The following is a 23,673-nucleotide window of genomic DNA, read 5'->3' as shown; positions in this document are numbered from 1 at the left end:
GGATTGGAAAAGCTCAAGCGACGCGGTAGCGTGGACGACGCGAACGCGTGGCAAGGAAAAGCGCGAATGATGCGTCCGCATGGGTGACGCGATCGTGTGACATATGCGATCTGCATAATCTGCAAAATTCCCTGGGGGCGGTTTTGGACCTTATTTCGACCCAGTTTTCAGCCCGGAACAGCAGACTAGAGCCAGAGAATATGCAGAAACAAAAGACAACATTCATTCTAGACAGTTTTCAGTTTTAGATCTAGTTTTACTCCCTTAGTTTTTTTTTCTCTCTAGGTTTTAGAATTTTAATTTTCAATTGGTCTTAGCATTGGAACATTGAGAAGAGTTATTTCCTCATCAAGACTTCGTCATTCTAGTTCGTTCTCTTAACTTGGTTTTATTCTTCCATGTTCTTTGCTTTGTTCAATTTTGTCATTTGAATACATTCATGATTATTTAATACAAGGATTATTTCTTCCATTTTAATTTATTTTCCATTCCAATAATCATGTCTTATTTTAATTCTCTTTCATATGTTATGGAATTATTATTTGCAATGAGCGAGTAGTTTCTTCACTTGATGGAGAGTTGATTGAAAGAAACTCTTGAGTTGGAAGGATTGAGAGAGAATTTGTAATTGGGTTAACTGTTGGATTGCCATCCAGTCACCAATACCAATCCCTTTGAACTAAGTGGGTTGCAACTCGTGAACAGATCTAGCATTCCAACTTGTTTGGCTTTCCTTTACCTAGTAAAGGATAACTAAACAGAACAACCATTAATTATAAATTAATCTTGAAATCATCTGATCAATAATAGAGATTCCAACTAATCAACTCCCAGTCAAGGCTTTTATTCATATTATTTGAATTTTCTCAATTTAATTTTCCATCTACTTAACTCAACTTTTTGGAACATCTGATTAATAAAATAGCACACTTTTCTCCAACTCGTTGGGAGACGACCTGGGACTTAAACTCCCAGTAATTTTTAATTTAAACTCTCTGTGACATATTTCTAAATTGATAGGCAGATTTTCGGTGAGTTAAGAACTATACTTACAATGTAACAATTTTAATAATTTTTAATTCACCAACTTCTGTGCCTCATCAATCTCTATCCCAGTTTATATTTTATTTATGTTTTTATTATCGATTCACCATACTATTTGAATCCGCCTGACTGAGATTTACAAGGTGACCATAGCTTGCTTTAGGCCGACAATCTCCGTGGGATCGACCCTTACTCACGTAAGGTTTATTACTTGGACGACCCAGTGCACTTGCTGGTTAGTTGTGCGAAGTTGTGATAAAGAGTTGAGATTGCAATTGTGCGTACCAAGTTGTTGGCGCCATTGATGATCACAATTTCATGCACCAGAGATCCTTCCCTTCTTCGAAATGAATTGGGTAGTCGCCGACTTTATTTGTAGCTTTTCTTTGTTTGTTTGTTTGTTTGCCAATCTATCCTTTTCTTAATTGCAACTTGATTTGCTTGATTTTCTATTTTAGATATGGTGAAGTCTGCAGATTCCATGAAAGCCTATCATCGGGCTAAGAAGGCGACAGCTGCCTCTAACATCTCGCCTAAGACTGCTGAGGGAGAATCTTCTCAGGTTCCTCCAAAGAAACCAACATCGAGTGTTTCTAGGCCGAGGAAGGTTATCCCAACCCCTCAGGTCCAAATTATTTCTTCTGACCCAGTTCGACCATCTACTGGTGCTGCCTTTTCTCCTACTGCTGGCCCTCCTCCTAAAAAACAAAAAACTGTTGAACCTTATGACTTGGATGCCCCAGATTTTGATGCTGTGGGGTTTGTTGATAATCAGATTGCCCCCTTTGGTCAAATTCCAATGGATGATGTGTCCATCCTACATCACTTGAATTTTATTACCAGTAACAGTATCCGGATGGCCCATATGGGAGCGGCTTTGTTTCATACTGTCCAAGGTTCCCCAGTTCATGCAACTAAGGCTTTTCTGGAGGATGCCAAGTCAGAATTTGATAGGGTTTAAAGGTTTAAAGGATGAGCTTGATGCTAGGATCAATAAACTGGAGTTGGATTTGGAGAAGGAGAAGTCCCGCGCTACCAGTGCTGAAGCGGCTGCAAATTTGGCGGAGGAAATGGCGAAGAAGCATAAAGAGAGTTATACCCGTACTTACGCCGAGGTGTTGGAGCTGAGGGAGAGGCTTGACTCTGCTCGTGCGGATTATGCCGATCTCCAGGGTTATCTAGTAGATATTGTGACGGGTGCTTATGACAACTTGAGGGCCCAGGTTTGAGTTGTTGCTCCTGAACTCGACCTGACTCTCTTTAGCTTAGACAATGTAGTGGAGGATGGCAGAATTGTGCCTTCACTTGACGATGACGATGATGGGCCTCCTCCTGTACCGCCAGCCAAAGCCTTTGTTGCCCCGTCTTCTTCAAACCCTTCTGATGAGGTCGACCATTCCCAACCTGATCCTGATTGTCAAATTCTTAATCGGGAGGATGGGACTGTGGATGCTACGCCTATGAATATCGTTCCTCTTCCTTTCGCCAGGGATGCTACTACTGGGGAAACTTTGATCCCCTTATGATTTCTTGGTTTTATCTGTACAGCCCGATTTGTGAGATTTTGAACTCTGTTTTTTGTATCTTTGTTTATGGTTTTGGTTCCTGTTCCGAAGGTTACCTGAAACTGTAGGTCGATCTCGGATGAGATCTTTTGTTCTGGTCGGAGATGATGTGCCGGCAGTGAGTGGAGGCCGGAGCTATCGTATCCAACTTGTTAAGCTTGGCTGCACTGCTGATCCTTCGTCCTCGGAGGGTGGGAGGTACCTGCAATGGACTCCGATGCTTAAGTTAGCAAGGGTATTAAGTAGGTTTTTAGTAGAATCAGAGTATGAGTTATACTTGGGTGCTCTAGTGTATTTAAAGTAGTGTCGAGTGACCTTTTTAGATAAGATTAGTTAGTTATCTTATCTTATCTTATCTTATCTTTTGGGTGAGGTCATCTTATCATCAAGGGAACCCGCCCTTATCTCTGTAGGCTTGGACCGCCTTTGGATTTGGGTCGTGTTCCTCTATCTGGGCCCTTTATTGGGATTTTCTGGCGATTTGGCCGAGCTCTTTAAGAAGAGGTCAGATAGTCTGACTTGAAGAGGTCGGTCGCCTTGTCGTTAAACATCTTGGGTCGGATAGCTCGACCCAGGGTATGAATAGTGCCCCTGCTCGAGTTTGGTCTTTCTTTAGGAGGTCGAGCCTTCGTTTTAGGGCTTCGATCCTTTCTCTGGTGAAGCCGAACTCGAGCATCTGTCGACTTCTTCTTTGTAGAGTTCTTCTTTTTTGAATGCAGAATATTTTCTTCTAAAAGCGCGCGCTTTTATATTAGCGCTCTGGTCTTGGGAATGTGCGAGGGTTTAATACCCTCATTAATTGATTTTTAATGCCCCATTTCCCTTGGCTCTTTTATTTTGAACTTTACACACAGAAACGGTTTCTCTTCTCTGTTTTAATTATAACTTCCCCCTTTCCTCTCTCACTTTCTATTTTCGCCTGAATTTTGTGTTTTTGCCGATTTTTTCCTGCGATGTTGCTTGGTGACTGTCAGTGCTTTGCTTTGAAAGGCGATTCCAGATTCCATTCTCCGTCTTCAATTGCTTTGAAGATTTCTCCTTTTTCCCGGTTGGTTCCGTTTCCTATTCTTTTACTTTGTTGCTTTGCATTATGTAATTTCTGGTTTTGACTTTAAAAAGTTTGAACCTTTTGTATCGCCGTACATCTGCTTGTTTACTATTGTGGGGGGTTTTTCTTACTTTTGAAATGATCCTTCTGTACTCTAGGGTTTGTACTGCTTATTTTTCTTCTTTTGTGAACTGCATGAACCTGCTTGCTTTTTCGAAAGATTGCTCCTTTGATGTCTTACACCATGTTGATAGTTTTCTTTGCTGATGAATTTCGTAAAGGATCTTGATGCTTTTTTATTTCTCTAAAAAAGGTTGTGTTTTTGATGGCTTCTTCTTAACACGTTTTGTTATTTGGTTGCTTCATTTGTTGATCAAACTGAGACGGTGGGTCTGGAGCTTTTGATGGTTTTATCTGTGACTCGTGGCTTTCTACTCAAAGTGTCGTTTTAGTTGAAAAAAAGGGGTCATTATCTTTCTGTATCGAGGTGTAGGCTTGTAGGTTTTCCTGAGTCCTTGTTCTGTTAACTGCCTCCAAAGGATGCCCCTGGATCTTTTTGGTGTGGGTCCTGGGTTTCCTTTTGTTGCTTGTACTGCGCTGGATTATGTTTGGCCGAGTTGTTTTGATTTTGTCCGAGATATTTTTTAGTAATCCAATCTTCTTTTCTTGTTTGTAGGACTAGTTGGCCATGTCTTCTCGCAAAAATATTGTCGAGGCGTCTTCTAAGGTTCCTGAGGGGATGTCTGATTGGTTGGACTCCCTTGTGTTGCTGTGTGTTTCTTTAGACAATTCTGAATTTTGCGTAGAGCTTAGAAAACATCATCAAATTTGTAGCAGTGGAGATCAGGAGAACAATTACGAGTTGGTAGCACCTGATTCTGACAATAGGGTTTGCTTCCCTGTCCTGACTCAGGGGGAGCGTCCCTTTTTCTATGCATATGACTTCTTTTTTAGCCAAATGAACATCACCCTTCCCTTTACTTCTTTTGAAACTGACCTGTTATGGTCCTATAACGTTGCCCCTTCTCAGCTTCATCCAAATTCTTGGGATTTTATCAAGATTTTTCAGTTGGTTTGTCGAGAATTTACTGTTACTCCTTCTCAAACTCTCTTTTTGTATCTTTTTGTGTTGGCCAAGCCTGGAACTACCAAGTAGAAGGCTTCTTGGATTTCTTTTAGGTCTGCCCAGGGGCACAAGGTTTTTCTATGTATGATGAATCTTTTCGGGATTTTAAGAATTACTTCTTTAAGGTCCGGGCTGTTGAAGGAGCTCGGCCTTTCATTTTCGATGAGAATAACAAACCCCGCTTTCCTTTACAGTGGCAGAAGAACGTAGTGGTATCCTGGTATACCTGGGAGATGTTGGACGAGGTCGAGTAGGCCTTTGTAAATGTCTTGGAGGATATGAAGGACACTTTTTGGTCAACTGTTTGTATCTTTCCCAAGCTTCATAGAGGGATTCACCTTCTTTCTGGCTGAAGGTTTGAACATCAGCTCTAAGCTTGCTCAGCTTTTGAGGAAGAAAGTACTTGGCTAAGAAAGCCGTGACCAGCTTATCCCAAGAGTTCAGGCTGTCTTTAGGTTGAGAATCCAACCATAATCTAGCTCTGTCTCTTACAGCAAAAGGGAAAAGCATGAGCCTGTAGACTTCAGGATCTACTCCATTAGTCTTAACAGTATCACATATCTGCAAGAATTCAGTTAAGAACTGAAAAGGATCTTCAGATGGAAGTCCATGAAACTTGCAGTTCTACTGCATCAGAGAAACTAATTGAGGTTTCAGCTCAAAGTTGTTTGCTCCAATGGCAGGAATGGAGATGCTTCTTCCATGTAAATTGGAATTAGGTGCAGTAAAGTCACCAAGCATCTTCCTTACATTATCATTATTTTCGGCTGCCATCTCCTCTTCCTGTTCGAAAATTTCTGAAAGGTTATCTCTGGATTGTTGTATTTTAGCTTCTCGTAATTTTTTCTTCAGAGTCCTTTCAGGTTCTGGATCTGCTTCCACAAGAATGTTCTTATCCTTGCTCCTGCTCATATGACAAAGAAGAGGGCACAGAAAAATAATAATAATAATAGAGATTCTCTTTACCACAGTATAGAGGTTCCCTTATGTAAGTGGAAGAAGAGGGGGAGACAAAGAATGTGATGTAAAGGAAGAAACACAACTGTACGGATGGAAGAGATGTGAGATGAGATGTTAGGATAAGAATGAATAAATAGAATAGGATGGGGGAGGGATAATTTTCGAAAATTATTTTGAAAAAGAGTTAGTGATTTTTGAAAATGGTTTTTGAAAAATGTTAGTAATTTTCGAAAATTTTTGAAATAAAAAATAAAAATAATTAGTTAATTAAAAAGAAATTTTTGAAAAAGAGGGGAGATATTTTCGAAAATTAGAGAGAGAGAGTTAGTTAGGTAGTTTTGAAAAAGTTAAGAAACAAACAAAAAGTTAGTTAGTTAGTTGAAACAAATTTTGAAAAGATAAGAAGTTAGGAAGTTAGAAAAGATATTTTGAAAAGATATTTTTGAAAAAGATAAGATAAGAAGATATTTTTGAAAAGATATGATTGAAATTAGTTTTGAAAAAGATTTGATTTTTAAAATCACAATTAATGACTTGATTCATAAGAAATCACAAGATATGATTCTAGAACTTAAAGTTTGAATCTTTCTTAACAAGCAAGTAACAAACTTCAAATTTTTGAATCAAAACATTAATTGATTATGTTATTTTCGAAAATTTGGTATAAAAATAAGAAAAAGATTTTTTTGAAAAATATTTTTGGAATTTTCGAAAATAACTAAGAATTTTGAAAAAGATTTGATTTTTGAAAAAGATTTTGAAAAAGATAAGATTTTCAAATTGAAAATTTGATTTGACTCATGAGAAACAATTTGATTTTTAAAAAATTTTGAAAAAGTCAATCCAAATTTTCGAATTTGATGAGAGAAAAAGGGAAAGATATTTTTTTTTATTTTTGAATTTTTTATGAAAAACATGAAAATTATGCAATGCATGAAATTTTTAGATCAAAACAATGAATGCATGCAAGAATGCTATGAATGTCAAGATGAACACCAAGAACACTATGAGTGTCAAGATGAACATCATAGACACAATTTTGAAAAATTTTTAATGCAAAGAAATCATGCAAGACACCAAACTTAGAATTCTTTAATGCTTACACACTAAGAATTCAAGAATGCATATGAAAAACATGAAAAGACACAAAACAAAAAATCATCAAGATCAAACAAGAAGACTTACCAAGAACAACTTGAAGATCATGAAGAACACTATGAATGCATGATATTTTCGAAAAAATGCAAGATGCATATGCAAGTGACACCAAACTTATAATGTGACTCAAGACTCAAACAAGAAACAGAAAATATTTTTGATTTTTTGAATTTTTAATTTTTTTGGATTTTTTTCGAAAAATTAATTAAAAAAAAGAAAAAATAGGGATTCCAAAATTTTTAATATGAATTCCAGGAATCTTGCCATGTTAGTCTAAAACTTCAGTCCAGGAATTAGACATGGCTCACTAGCTAGCCAAGCTTTCAATGAAAGCTCCAATCCAAAACACTAGACATGGCCAATGGCCAGCCAAGCTTCAGCAAACATATGAATGTAATTCATTCAATTTTAATCCAAAACCTCAGTCCAAAAGAATTTAGACATGGCTTTTCAGCCAGCCAGGCTTTAGCATGCTTCATGAAACACTAGAATTCATTCTTAAAAATTCTGAAGAATAATTTATTTTTGAAAACATTTTTAATTTTTTCGAAAACAGATGAGAAAAGTTTTGAAAAATTTTTTTTTGAAAAATTTTTGAAAAGAAAACGAAAAGAAAGTTACCGAATCTGAGCAACAAGATGAGCCATTAGTTGTCCAAACTCGAACAATCCCCGGCAACGGCGCCAAAAACTTGGTGCACGAAATTGTGATCTCCAGGCTCGAACAAATCCTGGTAATGGCTCCAAAGCTTGGTGCTCGGATCTTAATTCATAATTGTCACAACTTCGATACAACTAACCAGCAAGTGCACTGGGTCGTCCAAGTAATACCTTACGTGAGTAAGGGTCGAATCCCACGGAGATTGTTGGTATGAAGCAAGCTATGGTCACCTTGTAAATCTCAGTCAGGCAGATATAAAGTGATAATGGTGTTTTCGAATATTATATAATAAAATAGGGATAGAGATACTTATGTAATTCATTGGTAGGAGTTTCAGATAAGCGAATGGAGATGCTTTTTGTTCCTCTGAACCTCTGCTTTCCTGCTATCTTCATCCAATCAGTCTTACTCCTTTCCATGGCTGGCTTTATGCAAGGGCATCACCGTTGTCAGTGGCTACATCCCCTCCTCTCAGTGAAAGATATGCTCACATGCTCTGTCACAGCACGGCCATTCATCTGTCGGTTCTCGATCATGCTGGAATAGGATTCACCCTCCTTTTGCGTCTGTCACTAACGCCCAACAATCGCGAGTATGAAGCTCGTCACAGTCATTCAATCATTGAATCCTACTCAGAATACCACAGACAAGGTTTAGACCTTCCGGATTCTCTTGAATGCTGCCATCATTCTAGCTTACGCCACGAAGATTCTGGTTAGGAGATCTAAGAGATACTCATTCTAGCTTAATTCATGTAGAACAGAAGTGTTTGTCAGGCACGCGTTCATAGGGGAGAATGGTGATGAGCGTCACACATAATCATCACCTTCATCACGTTCTTGGGTGCGAATGGATATCTTAGAAGCGAAATAAGAAGAATTGAATAGAAAACAGTAGTACTTTGCATTAATCTTTGAGGAACAGCAGAGCTCCACACCTTAATCTATGGAGTGTAGAAACTCTACCATTAAAAATACATAAGTGAAGGTCCAGGCATGGCCGAGATGGCCAGCCCCCTAAAACGTGATCAAAGGATCATAAGGTAATCCAAAGATGCCTAATACAATAGTAAGAGGTCCTATTTATAATAAACTAGCTACTAGGGTTTACATGAGCAAGTATTTGATGCATAAATCCACTTCCGGGGCCCACTTGGTGTGTGTTTGGGCTGAGCTTAAGTGTTGCACGTGCAGAGGCCATTTGTGGAGTTGAACGCCAGTTTTTGTGCCAGTTTGGACGTTCAACTCTGGTTTTGGATCTTTTTCTGGCGCTGGACGCCAGATTTGGGTAGAAAGCTGGCGTTGAACGCCCATTTACGTCGTCAATTCTTGGCCAAAGTATGAACTATTATATATTGCTGGAAAGCCCTGGATGTCTACTTTTCAACGCAATTGAAAGCGCGCCATTTCGAGTTATGTAGCTCCAGAAAATCCACTTTGAGTGCAGGGAGGTCAGAATCCAACAGCATCAGCAGTCTTTTTTCAACCTCTGAATCTGATTTCTGCTCAAGTCCCTCAATTTCAGCTAGAAAATACCTGAAATCACAGAAAAACACACAAACTCATAGTAAAGTCCAGAAATGTGAATTTAACACAAAATCTATTAAAAACATCCCTAAAAGTAACTAGATCCTACTAAAAACATACTAAAAACAATGTCAAAAAGCGTATAAATTATCCGCTCATCAATGTAGTTTCTAGAGAGAGAGGTTCTCTCCTCTCTCTTAGGATTAGGATTTAGGACTTCTCTTAGTTTTTGGAGTGACTCTCAATCCCAGGTTCTTTATTTTTATTTATTTTTCCAATTTAATTTATGAACTCTTCCATGTTACATATAATTTTCTTAATTAATGTTATTTGAGGTATTTCAGTTTATGATTGCTTTCTTTAATTTATGTTATTGTTGCTTTACATCTGAAGGCATTTTTATTCCAGCAAATTTACTTTTTCCCTTTTTGGTTTTGGTTAAGAAATCAGTAACTCAGGAGTTATCTTATCTCAACATAATTGATAACTGTTATCTTTGTTAATTGAACTAAACTTCAATAATCCCAACCTTTTCTTAGGAAATAAATAGGATTCGAAGATCAAACTAATTAGTCCCTTGACTTTCCTTTGCTTCAGCAAGGGTTAACTAAGTGGAATTAAGATCCAACTTTCATTGTTTTTGATAAGGATAACTGAGCCTAGACTTCCAATTTCTCATACCTTGCCAAAAGTTTATTTTACAGTTATTTATTTATTTTATTTGTCATTTAAATATACCTGTGCCCATTGCCCAAACTCAACATCCCCCAATTTACAAACTCATAACCAATAATAAGAACACACCTCCCTGCAATTTCTTGAGAAGAGGACTCGAGGTTTAAATACTCGGTTATCAATTTTAAAGGGGTTTGTTACTTGTGACAACCAAAACGTTTGTACGAAGGAATTTCTGTCTGTTTAGAGACTATATCTACAACGCAACTGTTTTTATGAAATTCTTTACTGGCAAAAATACCCAATGTCAAAATGGCGCCGTTGCCGGGAAATTGCAAACGTGTGCCTTATTATTGGTTATTGTAAATATTTGCTTTTTGATCTGTTTTTATTTTTATTTTTATTCTTTTTTTTACTTTTTCGTAAATTAAGAGGTTATTGATTTTTATTTTAAAATTTTTTTATCTTATCTTATCTTATTTCAAAAATCAAATTTCAAAATTCAAATTTAAAAATTTTCAAATTTCAAATTCAAAATTTAAATAACCTTTTAATTTCAATTTATTTTTATTTTTAATTTTTATTTGCTACTATGAACTCTCACCCCTTTGGCTATGAGTCTGGTTACAATAATGTTGCAGGAAGAAGAAATTACAATGAGAACAGGCATCAAGGTTGGAACAATCAAAGATGGGAGGAGCCACAAGGATTTGATCAACCCTCATGGCAACAACCACCACCATATGCCTATGAATCCTCTCCTCAACATGACTTTGAACCACCAAACTCACAAGCCCCTTTCCGCCATTCACCTCCATATGACCCTAACTCTCAACCACCATACCATCCACCTTATGAGCCATATGAACCATATATAGAACCACCCCAATTCCAACCCAATTACTCACAAGAACCACCACTTCAATATTCACCATCTCCATATCCATCAATCCAAGAGCACTATGATCCTATTTATGAAAGCTGAGTGCATCAAGAGACAAAGGATCGTTTCAAGGAAACAGTGGATCGATTTCAGGCAACCATTCGTCAATTGGAGCAAGCGATAAATCAATTAGCTTCCCGACGTTCGGACACTCAAGGAACCCCCATGGCTTCATGTGGACAATCTAATGATGAACATAGCATGAAGGAGACATTAGAAACTCCGGTAGACAGTACGGAACATGACTTTGTACTGGAACAAATGGAAGAAGCTGTAATTATCAAAGAAAAAGAATTGGTTGAAGACTTAGGAGATGCAGAACCTCCATGGGAAAGTCCAGTCATAGAACCCCCTTTCAAGACGTTTGAAATTGATGCTGAGGAGGGTGTACAACCTCCAAGGCATATCACAGTTGAAGACTTAGAAGAGGTTGATCAAGAGATGGAGATTCAAGAAGAAGAAGCACAACCTCCCATGCCCTTGGAAGGCAATGAAGAGAAGATTGAATTGGAAGAAAGCTACCAAGAGGAAGAGGTTGAAATTGAAGAAGCTTGCAAAGAGGTGGTAATTATTAGAGAAGAGCACAAGGGAGTGAAGCTTGCAATTTCATTAAAAATACCTCCCCCTAAGTTGCCATCATCCTTCACAACATTCAAGTGGGTAAAATTCATATCCCTTAGCTTTCTAATTCCACTTGAATATGGGCTACTGGAGACGGATGGTCAACTTAGAGCTCTTTGTAACATTAAGAGTAAGAGAAAGATGGCCAGTGGTAAGAATTGTCCTGCAAGGTTCATCATGGTTGGAAGCTTTAAGTTTAAATGCAAAGGTTGGTGTAAGGCTCAACTGAATGGGTCTAGGAAGCTGTTTGGTAGCTGCAGTGAGAATTCAAATTACTTATCACCCAGTTGAAAAAATACAGATCCCGACAAGGATGGGTGTAAAAGCAAGATTTGGGATCCTGGAATCTGCTCTGACACTTGTTACTCCGGGAGCCTAAGAATCTGTTTGAAGCTTCTTAAGGGCTTTACATGCTTAGTTTAGGACCCCGGAGGTTACTAGAAGTACAAACACTGGTGGAGATTCCTGGATGAGTTCAAGCACAAGCCACCATAACAGGGAGCTCACCAAATGTCCAACTTAAGGACTTTAACTAAAAGTGCTAGGTGAGAGACAACCCACCATGGTATGATCGTTTCTTTTTCAATTTTATTTCATATTGTTTGTTTTTATTTTATTTTAATTTTCATTGAACCTGGAGTTGTGCATAACATTCATATTAGCATTGTATTCTGCATTTTTCATGCATAAAAAAAAAAAAAACACGCACGCGACGCGGCAGCGTCGCTGAGGCGTCCGCGTCACCAGTGCGTTTTGGAAGAAAAGAATTGAACAGAGAGTTACGCAGGAGCAGGGCTGGAGGCGTGCCAATGGCACAATTCACCCCACGCGACCGCGTCATATGGGAATAATGGCCTCCCACGCGATCGCGTGACCCACGCGACCGCGTGCCCTGGAATTCGACGTAACAAGGTGTATGGCCGAAGGTTGAGCTGGAATTGGGCTGGACTCGTGCTGGAAGCCTAAGCCCTACCACGCGACCGCGTGCCCCACGCGGCCGCATCATTTTAAGAAAATGGCCATCCACGCGATCGCGTCAACCACGCGACCGCGTCACCCTGGATTTTGGCAATACCAAGTTTTGAACAGAGAGTTGTGCGACCGTGAGGCTGCACTCGCACCACTAGCATAAATCGAGTCACGCGATCGCGTGCCCCACGCGTCCGCGTCACCCAACTTTATCGCGCACCACGCGACCGCGTCACCCATGCGTCCGCGTCGCTTGCACTGCACAGCTTATCCTAATTTGTCAAATATCTTATCTTTTCTCCCCAATCCTAATTTTTCCTCCCTCCTTTCTTACTTACTTCTTCTTCCCTTCTTTCCCTTCTCATTCTTCTTATCTTTTATTTTATTTTACTTAATTTATTTGAATATTTCATTCATTGCATTTTAATTTAGTGCATATTTTTATTTTCTTTTCTAAATTTATCATTTTTCCTTTGTTGTTGAATTTTCTTATTCAACTGTTGCATCTTCTCTTGAATTATTTTGGGTGCTTAGTGACTTGTTTTATTCTGGATAGGTAATATTATTTATATCAATGCCAATCTTTTATACTTGTATTACTTTTACATTGACATGAATTTTTATTATCTCTCCTTACCCACACTCTCTTCCCTATTTTTGCAAATTTTTGCATTCCTGATTTGCCATGTACTTCTACTATTTTCTCATTTGCATGTTGTAGCTACCATGTAATACCCTTATTATCTGGCATTAACACCCATATTTTATTTATTTTCTATCTTTATTTTTGGGTTACTTTTTCTTTTCCCTCTTCTTTCAGGACGGCCACCACGAAGGAAGCGGAAAAACTTCTTAAGGGAAGACAATACAAGTCCATCTGCACAATCCTTGAAGAAGAGCACTGGTGCACGAAATTGTGATCTCCAGGCTCAACAAATCCTGGTAATGGCTCCAAAGCTTGGTGCTCTGATCTTAATTTATAATTGTCACAACTTCGATACAACTAACCAGCAAGTGCACTGGGTCGTCCAAGTAATACCTTACGTGAGTAAGGGTCGAATCCCACGGAGATTGTTGGTATGAAGCAAGCTATGGTCACCTTGTAAATCTCAGTCAGGCAGATATAAAGTGATAATGGTGTTTTCGAATTTAATATAATAAAATAGGGATAGAGATACTTATGTAATTCATTGGTAGGAATTTCAGATAAGTGAATGGAGATGCTTTTCATTCCTCTGAACCTCTGCTTTCCTGCTATCTTCATCCAATCAGTCTTACTCCTTTCCATGGCTGGCTTTATGCAAGGGCATCACCGTTGTCAGTGGCTACATCCCCTCCTCTCAGTGAATAATATGCTCACGCACCCTGTCACGGCACGGCTATTCATCTATCGGTTCCCGATCATGCTGGAATAGGATTCACCCTCCTTTTGCATCTGTCACTAACGCCCAGCACTCGCGAGTTTGAAGCTCGTCACAGTCATTCAATCATTGAATCCTACTCAGAATACCACAGACAAGGTTTAGACCTTCCGGATTCTCTTGAATGCCGCCATCATTCTAGCTTACGCCACGAAGATTCCTGTTAGGAGATCTAAGAGATACTCATTCTAGCTTAATTCATGTAGAACAGAAGTGTTTGTCAGGCACGCGTTCATAAGGGAGAAGGATGATGAGCGTCACACATAATCATCACCTTCATCACGTTCTTGGGTGCGAATGGATATCTTAGAAGAGAAATAAGAAGAATTGAATAGAAAACAGTAGTACTTTGCATTAATCTTTGAGGAACAGCAGAGCTCCACACCTTAATCTATGGAGTGTAGAAACTCTACCATATGAAAATACATAAGTGAAGGTCCAGGCATGGCCGAGATGGCCAGCCCCTCTGATCTAAGAACCAGACGTCCCCAGATTGTCAAAAAGACTAGTAAAAGGTCCTATTTATAATAAACTAGCTACTAGGGTTTACATGAGTAAGTAATTGATGCATAAATCCACTTCCTGGGCCCACTTGGTGTGTGTTTGGGCTGAGCCTGAGTGTTGCACGTGCAGAGGCCATTTGTGGAGTTGAACGCCAGTTTCTATGCCAGTTTGGGCGTTCAACTCTGGTTTTGGATCCTTTTCTGGCGCTGGACGCCAGATTTGGGCAGAAGGCTGGCGTTGAACGCCAGTTTACGTCGTCAATTCTTGGCCAAAGTATGGACTATTATATATTTCTGGAAAGCCCTGGATGTCTACTTTTCAACGCAATTGGAAGCGCGCCATTTCGAGTTCTGTAGCTCCAGAAAATCCACTTTGAGTGCAGGGAGGTCAGAATCCAACAGCATCAGCAGTCCTTTTTCAACCTCTGAATCTGATTTTTGCTCAAGTCCCTCAATTTCAGCCAGAAAATACCTGAAATTACAGAAAAACACACAAACTCATAGTGAAGTCCAGAAATGTGAATTTAACACAAAAACTAATGAAAACATCCCTAAAAGTAACTAGATCCTACTAAAAATATACTAAAAACAATGCCAAAAAGCGTATAAATTATCCGCTCATCACAACACCAAACTTAAATTGTTGCTTGTCCCCAAGCAACTAAAAATCAAATAGGATAAAAAGAAGAGAATATACTATAAATTCCAAACTATCAATGAAACATAGCTGCAATCATATGAGCGGGACTTATAGCTTTTTGCCTCTTGAATAGTTTTGGCATCTCACTTTATCCATTGAAGTTTAGAATGATTGGCATCTATAGGAACTTCAGATTTCGAATAGTGTTATTGACTCTCCTAGTTCAGTATGATGATTCTTGAACACAGCTTCTTTATGAGTCTTGGCCGTGGCCCTAAGCACTTTGTTTTCCAGTATTACCACCGGATACATAAATGCCACAGACACATAATTGGGTGAACCTTTTCAGATTGTGACTCAGCTTTGCTAGAGTCCCCAATTAGAGGTGTCCAGGGTTCTTAAGCACACTCTTTTTTTTTTTGCTTTGGACCTTGACTTTAACCGCTCAGTCTCAAGTTTTCACTTGACACCTACACGCCACAAGCACATGGTTAGGGACAGCTTGGTTTAGCCGCTTAGACCAGGATTTTATTAATTTAGGCCCTCCTATCCACTGATGCTCAAAGCCTTGGGATCCTTTTTATTTTGCCCTTGCCTTTTGGTTTTAAGGGTTATTGGCTTTTTCTGCTTGCTTTTTCTTTTTCTTTCTTTTTTTTTCTATTTTTTTTTCGCCCCTTTTTTTTTTCTGCAAGCTTTGTTCTTTGCTGCTTTTTCTTGCTTCAAGAATCATTTTTATGATTTTTCAGATTATCAAATAACATGTCTCCTAGTCATCATTCTTTCAAGAGCCAACATATTTAACATTCTTAAACAGCAACTTCAAAAGACATATGCACTGTTCAAGCATACATTCGGAAAACAAGAAGCATCGTCACCACATCAATATAATTAAGTTAAGTTCAAGGATAAATTCGAAACTCATGTACTTCTTGTTCTTTTGAATTAAAACATTTTTTATTTAAGAGAGGTGATGGATTCATAGGACATTCATAACTTTAAGACATAGTTACTACTACTAATGATCATGTAATGAAGACACAAACATAGATAAGCACATAACATAGAAAACGAAAAACAGAAGAAAGAAGAACAAGGAATGAATCCACCTTAGTGATGGTGGCGTTTCCTTCTTGAGGACCCAATGATGTCCTTGAGCTCTTCTATGTCTCTTCCTTGTCTTTGTTGCTCCTCCCTCATTGCTTTTTGATCTTCTCTTATTTCATGAAGCATGATGGAGTGCTCTTGATGTTCCACCCTTAGTTGTCCCATATTGGAACTCAATTCTCCTAGGGAGGTGTTGATTTGCTCCCAATAATTTTGTGGAGGAAAGTGCATTTGAGGCATCTCCGGGATCCCATGGTGATGAGCTTCTTGCGCCTCTTGAGCTCCATGACTGGGCTCTCTTGCTTGCTCCATCTTTTTCTTAGTGATGGGCTTTTCCTCTTTAATGAGGATATCTCCCTCTATGTCAATTCCAGCTGAATTGCATAGGTGGCAAATGAGGTGAGGAAAGGCTAACCTTGCCATAGTGGAGGACTTGTCAGCCACCTTGTAGAGTTCTTGAGGTATAATCTCATGAACTTCCACCTCTTCTCTAATCATGATGCTATGGATCATGATGGCCTGGTCTATAGTAACTTCAGACCGGTTGCTAGTGGGAATGATTGAGCATTGAATAAACTCCAACCATCCTCTAGCTATAGGCTTGAGGTCTAATCTTCTTAGTTGAACCGGCTTGCCTTTGGAGTCAATCTTCCATTGAGCTCCTTCTACACATATGTCCATAAGGACTTGGTCCAACCTTTGATCAAAGTTGACTCTCCTTGTGTAGGGGCGTGCGTTCTCTTCCATGTATGGCAAGTTGAACGCGAACCTCACATTCTCCGGACTAAAATCTAAGTAATTCCCCCGAACCATTGTAACATAGTTCTTTGGATCCGGGTTCTTACTTTGATCATGGTTCTTGGTGATCCATGCATTGGCATAGAACTCTTGAACCATTAGGATGCCGACTTGTTGGATGGGATTTGTTAGAACTTCCCAACCTCTTCTTTGAATTTCATGTCGGATCTCCGGATACTCATTTCTTTTGAGTTTAAAAGGGACCTCAGGGATCACCTTCTTCTTGGCCACAACATCATAGAAGTGGTCTTGATGGACTTTGGAGATGAATCTTTCCATCTCCCATGACTCGGATGTGGAAGCTTTTATCTTCCCTTTCCCTCTTCTAGAGGATTCTCCGGTCTTGGGTGCCATCAATGGTAATGGAAAAACAAAAAAGCTATGCTTTTACCACACCAAACTTAGAATATTGCTCGCCCTCGAGCAATAAACAAAAGAATAGAAGAAGAAGAAGAAGAAATATGGAGAGGGAGAGGGAGATGTGGTTTCGGCCAAGAGGAGTGTAGAGGGGTGTGTTGTGTGAATTTGATGAAGAATGGAGGGCTTTATATAGGGAAGGGAAGGGGGGAAGGTTTCGGCCATATGGGTGGGTTTGGGTGGGAAATTGGTTTTAAATTTTGAAGGTAGGTGGAGTTTATGAGGTAGGTTTATTGGGAAGAGTGGGTGGATGTGAGTGGTGAAGGTTTAATGGGGAAGAGAGATTGAGGTGATTGGTGAAGGGTTTTTAGGGAAGAGTGTTTGTGGGGTTGTGTGAAAGAGAGTGGTGAGAAGAAGTGAGTGGAGGTAGGTGGGGATCCTGTGGGGTCCACAGATCCTGAGGTGTTCAAGGAATTACATCCCTGCACCCATTAGGCATGTAAAAATGCCTTTGTATCCAACTCTGGGCGTTCAGCGCCAGGTTGGTGGCCATTTTGGGCGTTCAACGCCCATTTGTGTGCCATTTCTGGCGTTCAGCGCCCAGAAGCTGCCCATTTTGGGCGTTCAGCGCCAGAACCATGCTCTGTTCTGGCGCTGAACGCCAGACAGATGCTCCTCCAGGGTGTGATTTTTCTTCTGCTGTTTTTGATTCCGTTTTCAATTTTTATATTTATTTTGTGACTCCACATGATCATGAACCTAAGAAAACATGAAAAATAATAAAAATAAGAATTAGATAAACATTGGGTTGCCTCCCAACAAGTGCTTCTTTAATGTCAATAGCTTGACAGTGGGCTCTTATGGAGCCTCACAGATGTGCAGAGCTTTGTTGAGACTCTCCAACTCCAAACTTAGAGTTTGGATATGAGAGTTCAACACCAAACTTAGAGTTTGGTTGTGGCTTCCCAAAACCAAACTTAGAGTTTGACTGTGGGTGCTCTGGTTGACTCTGCTTTGAGAGAAGCTTTTCAAGCTTCCTCTCCATGGTTGCAGAGGGAGATCCTTGAGTTTTGAATACAAGGGAGTTCTCTTTCCATTGAAGGACTATTTCACCTCTGTCAACATCAATCACAGCTCTTGCTGTGGCCAGGAAAGGTCTTCCTAGGATGATGGATTCATCCTCTTCCTTTCCAGTATCCAGGACTATGAAATCAGTAGGTATGTAAAGGCCCTCAACCTTTACTAATACATCTTCTACTTGTCCATAAGCCTGTCTTCTTGAGCTGTCTGCCATCTCTAGTGAGATTTTAGCAGCTTGCACCCCATAGATTCCCAGTTTCTCTATTACAGAGAGGGGCATGAGGTTTATTCCTGAACCAAGGTCACACAGAGCCTTAAAGATCATGGTGCCTATGGTACAGGGTATTATGAACTTCCCAGGATCCTGTCTCTTCTGAGGCAATGTCAGTTGATCCAGATCACTTAGTTCATTGATGAACAAGGGAGGTTCAACTTCCCAAGCATCATTGCCAAACAATTTGGCATTCAGCTTCATGATTGCACCAAGAAACTTGGCAGTTTGCTCTTCAGTGACATCCTCATTCTCTTCAGAAGAGGAATACTCATCAGAGCTCATGAAGGGCATAAGGAGGTTCAATGGAATCTCTATGGTCTCTAGATGAGTCTCAGATTCCTTTGGTTCCTCAGAGGGAAGCTCCTTATTAATCACTGGACGTCCCAGGAGGTCCTCCTCCTTGGGATTTACGTCCTCTCCTCTCCTCAGAGGTTCGGCCATGGCGCTTATGTCAATGGCCTTGCACTCTCCTTTTGGGTTCTCTTCTGTATTGCTTGGGAGAGTACTAGGAGGGATTTCAGTGATCCTTTTACTCAGCTGGCTCACTTGTGCTTCCAGATTTCTAATGGAAGACCTTGTTTCATTCATGAAACTTACAGTGGCCTTAGATAGATCAAAGACTAGATTTGCTAAATTAGAAGCATTTTGTTCAGAGTTCTCTGTCTGTTGCTGAGTGGATGATGGAAAAGGTTTGCTATTGCTAAACCTGTTTCTTCCACCATTATTAAAGCCTTGTTGGGGCTTTTGATCCTTCCATGAGAAATTTGGATGATTTCTCCATGTTGAGTTATAGGTGTTTCCATAAGGTTCACCTAAGTAATTTACCTCTGCTATTGCAGGGTTCTCAGGATCATAGGCTTCTTCTTCAGAAGATGCCTCTTGAGTACTGTTGGATGCAGCTTGCATTCCATGCAGACTCTGAGAGATCATATTGACTTGCTGAGTCAATATTTTATTCTGAGCCAATATGGCATTCAGAGTATCAACCTCAAGAACTCCCTTCTTCATAGGCGTCCCATTACTCACAGGATTCCTTTCAGAAGTGTACATGAACTGGTTATTAGCAACCATGTTAATGAGTTCTTGAGCTTCTGCAGGCGTTTTCTTTAGGTGAATGGATCCACCTGCAGAAGTGTCCAGTGACATCTTTGATAGCTCAGATAAACCATCATAGAATATATCCAGGATGGTCCATTCTGAAAGCATGTCAGAAGGACACTTTTTGGTCAACTGTTTGTATCTTTCCCAAGCTTCATAGAGGGATTCACCTTCTTTCTGTCTGAAGGTTTGAACATCAGCTCTAAGCTTGCTCAGCTTTTGAGGAGGAAAGTACTTGGCTAAGAAAGCCGTGACCAGCTTATCCCAAGAGTTCAGGCTGTCTTTGGGTTGAGAATCCAACCATAATCTAGCTCTGTCTCTTACAGCAAAAGGGAAAAGCATGAGCCTGTAGACTTCAGGATCTACTCCATTAGTCTTAACAGTATCACATATCTGCAAGAATTCAGTTAAGAACTGAAAAGGATCTTCAGATGGAAGTCCATGAAACTTGCAGTTCTGCTGCATCAGAGAAACTAATTGAGGTTTCAGCTCAAAGTTGTTTGCTCCAATGGCAGGAATGGAGATGCTTCTTCCATGTAAATTGGAATTAGGTGCAGTGAAGTCACCAAGCATCTTCCTTACATTATTATTATTTTCGGCAGCCATCTCCTATTCCTGTTCGAAAATTTCTGAAAGGTTATCTCTGGATTGTTGTATTTTGGCTTCTCTTAATTTTCTCTTCAGAGTCCTTTCAGGTTCTGGATCTGCTTCCACAAGAATATTCTTATCCTTGCTCCTGCTCATATGACAAAGAAGAAGGCACAGAAAAATAATAATAATAATAGAGATCCTTTATACCACAGTATAGAGATCCCTGTGTGAGTAGAAGAAGAGAAGAAAAGAAAATCTGAACTCAGAGAGAGAGGGGGTTCGGATTTTTGGTGAGTTGAAGGAAAGATGTTAGTATATCAATAAACAAATAGAAGAAGATGAGAGGGGGAAGTGAATTTTCGAAAACAATTTTTGAAAATGAGTTAGTGATTTTCGAAAATAGTTTTTGAAAAAGGTGAGTATTTTTTTTCGAATTTTTTTTTTTTAAAAATCAAAAATAAAAATAATTAGTTAATAAAAAAGAAATTTTTGAAAAAGAGGGAAGATATTTTCGAAAATTAGAGAGAGAGAGTTAGTTAGGTAGTTTTGAAAAAGTTAAGAAACAAACAAAAAGTTAGTTAGTTAGTTGAAACAAATTTTGAAAAGATAAGAAGTTAGGAAGTTAGAAAAGATATTTTGAAATCAATTTTTTTTGAAAAACATAAGATGAGAATATATTTTTGAAAAGATATGATAGAAATTAGTTTTTGAAAAAGATTTGATTTTTAAAATCACAATTAATGACTTGATTCACAAGAAATCACAAGATATGATTCTAGAACTTAAAGTTTGAATCTTTCTTAACAAGTAAGTAACAAACTTGAAATTTTTGAATCAAAACATTAATTGATTAGTTATTTTCGAAAATTTTATATAAAAATAAGAAAAAGATTTTTGAAAAAGATTTTTGGAATTTTCGAAAATAACTAAGAAATTTGAAAAAGATTTGATTTTTGAAAAAGATTTTGAAAAAGATAAGATTTTCAAATTGAAAATTTGATTTGACTCATAAGAAACAACTTTGATTTTTAAAAATTTTTGAAAAAGTCAACTCAATTTTCGAATTTGATAAGAGAAAAAGGGAAAGATATTTTTTTGATTTTTTGATTTTTTATGATGCAAGAGGAAAACACTAAAAGGATGCAATGCATGAAATTTTTAGATCAAAACAATGAATGCATGCAAGAATGCTATGAATGTCAAGATGAACACCAAGAACACTATGAATGTCAAGATGAACATCATAGACATAATTTTGAAAAATTTTTAATGCAAAGAAAACATGCAAGACACCAAACTTAGAATTCTTTAATGCTTAGACACTAAGAATTCAAGAATGCATATGATAAACATGAAAAGACACAAAACAAAAAATCATCAAGATCATACAAGAAGACTTACCAAGAACAACTTGAAGATCATGAAGAACACTATGAGTGCATGATATTTTCGAAAAAATGCAAGATGCATATGCAAGTGACACCAAACTTATGATATGACTCAAGACTCAAACAAGAAACACAAAATATTTTTTATTTTTATGATTTTCTAATTTTTTTGGATTTTTATTTTATATTTTTCGCATATTAAAAGGAAAAATAAGGATTCCAAAAATTTTTAATATGAATTCCAGGAATCTTGCCATGTTAGTCTAAAGCTTCAGTCCAGGAATTAGACATGGCTCACTAGCCAGCCAAGCTTTCAAAGAAAGCTCCAGTCCAAAACACTAGACATGGCCAATGGCCAGCCAAGCTTCAGCAGGTGATCATGGATCAGCAGCAGGTGGATGAGCAACAACTAATTTGCTCTTGATAACAAATTGCAAGCCTCAGTCCAAATGAATTTAGACATGGCTTTACAGCCAGCCAGGCTTCACATGCTTCATGAAACACTAGAATTCATTCTTAAAAATTTTGAATAAATTTTTGAAAACATTTTTATTTTTTTCGAAAACAAAAGAGAAATTTTTTTGAAAATATTTTTGAAAGATTTTTGAAAAGAAAACGAAAAGAAAGTTACCCAATCTGAGCAACAAGATGAACCGTCAGTTGTCCAAACTCAAACAATCCCCGGCAACGGCGCCAAAAACTTGGTGCTGTTGCCGGATCAAAAGGGAATCTGGCACTGATGTTACCGGACCAAAAGCTTGCCGAGAACTCAAACAATCCCCGGCAACGGCGCCAAAAACTTGGTGCACGAAATTGTGATCTCCAGGCTCAACAAATCCTGGTAATGGCTCCAAAGCTTGGTGCTCTGATCTTAATTTATAATTGTCACAACTTCGATACAACTAACCAGCAAGTGCACTGGGTCGTCCAAGTAATACCTTACGTGAGTAAGGGTCGAATCCCACGGAGATTGTTGGTATGAAGCAAGCTATGGTCACCTTGTAAATCTCAGTCAGGCAGATATAAAGTGATAATGGTGTTTTCGAATTTAATATAATAAAATAGGGATAGAGATACTTATGTAATTCATTGGTAGGAATTTCAGATAAGCGAATGGAGATGCTTTTCGTTCCTCTGAACCTCTGCTTTCCTGCTATCTTCATCCAATCAGTCTTACTCCTTTCCATGGCTGGCTTTATGCAAGGGCATCACCGTTGTCAGTGGCTACATCCCCTCCTCTCAGTGAATAATATGCTCACGCACCCTGTCACGGCACGGCTATTCATCTGTCGGTTCCCGATCATGCTGGAATAGGATTCACCCTCCTTTTGCGTCTGTCACTAACGCCCAGCACTCGCGAGTTTGAAGCTCGTCACAGTCATTCAATCATTGAATCCTACTCAGAATACCACAGACAAGGTTTAGACCTTCCGGATTCTCTTGAATGCCGCCATCATTCTAGCTTACGCCACGAAGATTCCTGTTAGGAGATCTAAGAGATACTCATTCTAGCTTAATTCATGTAGAACAGAAGTGTTTGTCAGGCACGCGTTCATAAGGGAGAAGGATGATGAGCGTCACACATAATCATCACCTTCATCATGTTCTTGGGTGCGAATGGATATCTTAGAAGAGAAATAAGAATAATTGAATAGAAAACAGTAGTACTTTGCATTAATCTTTGAGGAACAGCAGAGCTCCACACCTTAATCTATGGAGTGTAGAAACTCTACCGTATGAAAATACATAAGTTAAGGTCCAGGCATGGCCGAGATGGCCAGCCCCTCTGATCTAAGAACCAGACGTCCCCAGATTGTCAAAAAGACTAGTAAAAGGTCCTATTTATAATAAACTAGCTACTAGGGTTTACATGAGTAAGTAATTGATGCATAAATCCACTTCCTGGGCCCACTTGGTGTGTGTTTGGGCTGAGCCTGAGTGTTGCACGTGCAGAGGCCATTTGTGGAGTTGAACGCCAGTTTCTGTGCCAGTTTGGGCGTTCAACTCTGGTTTTGGATCCTTTTCTGGCGCTGGACGCCAGATTTGGGCAGAAGGCTGGCGTTGAACGCCAGTTTACGTCGTCAATTCTTGGCCAAAGTATGGACTATTATATATTTCTGGAAA

At 39.0% G+C, this 23,673-nt stretch overlaps 2 non-coding genes across 2 annotated transcripts; both read left to right on the top strand.

Annotated features, from left to right (window-relative positions):
• Nucleotides 1–5,056: 5,056 nt before the first annotated feature.
• LOC148577776 (small nucleolar RNA R71) lies at nucleotides 5,057–5,161 on the top strand. Its single transcript, XR_015902994.1, has one exon. It is a non-coding gene; the product is annotated as a small nucleolar RNA R71 (small nucleolar RNA).
• A 14,511-nt stretch (nucleotides 5,162–19,672) lies between these two features.
• On the top strand, nucleotides 19,673–19,780 carry LOC148577775 (small nucleolar RNA R71). The gene has a single exon (XR_015903282.1). It is a non-coding gene; the product is annotated as a small nucleolar RNA R71 (small nucleolar RNA).
• The last annotated feature ends 3,893 nt before the right edge of the window (nucleotides 19,781–23,673 follow it).

This window comes from Arachis ipaensis, chromosome B1 (genome assembly GCF_059453495.1).
Source record: "Arachis ipaensis isolate K30076 ecotype BB chromosome B1, ASM5945349v1, whole genome shotgun sequence".
NCBI lineage: Eukaryota > Viridiplantae > Streptophyta > Magnoliopsida > Fabales > Fabaceae > Arachis > Arachis ipaensis.
The sequence above is the reverse complement of the archived record's forward strand: the minus strand, read 5'-3'. Positions and strand labels throughout refer to the sequence as shown.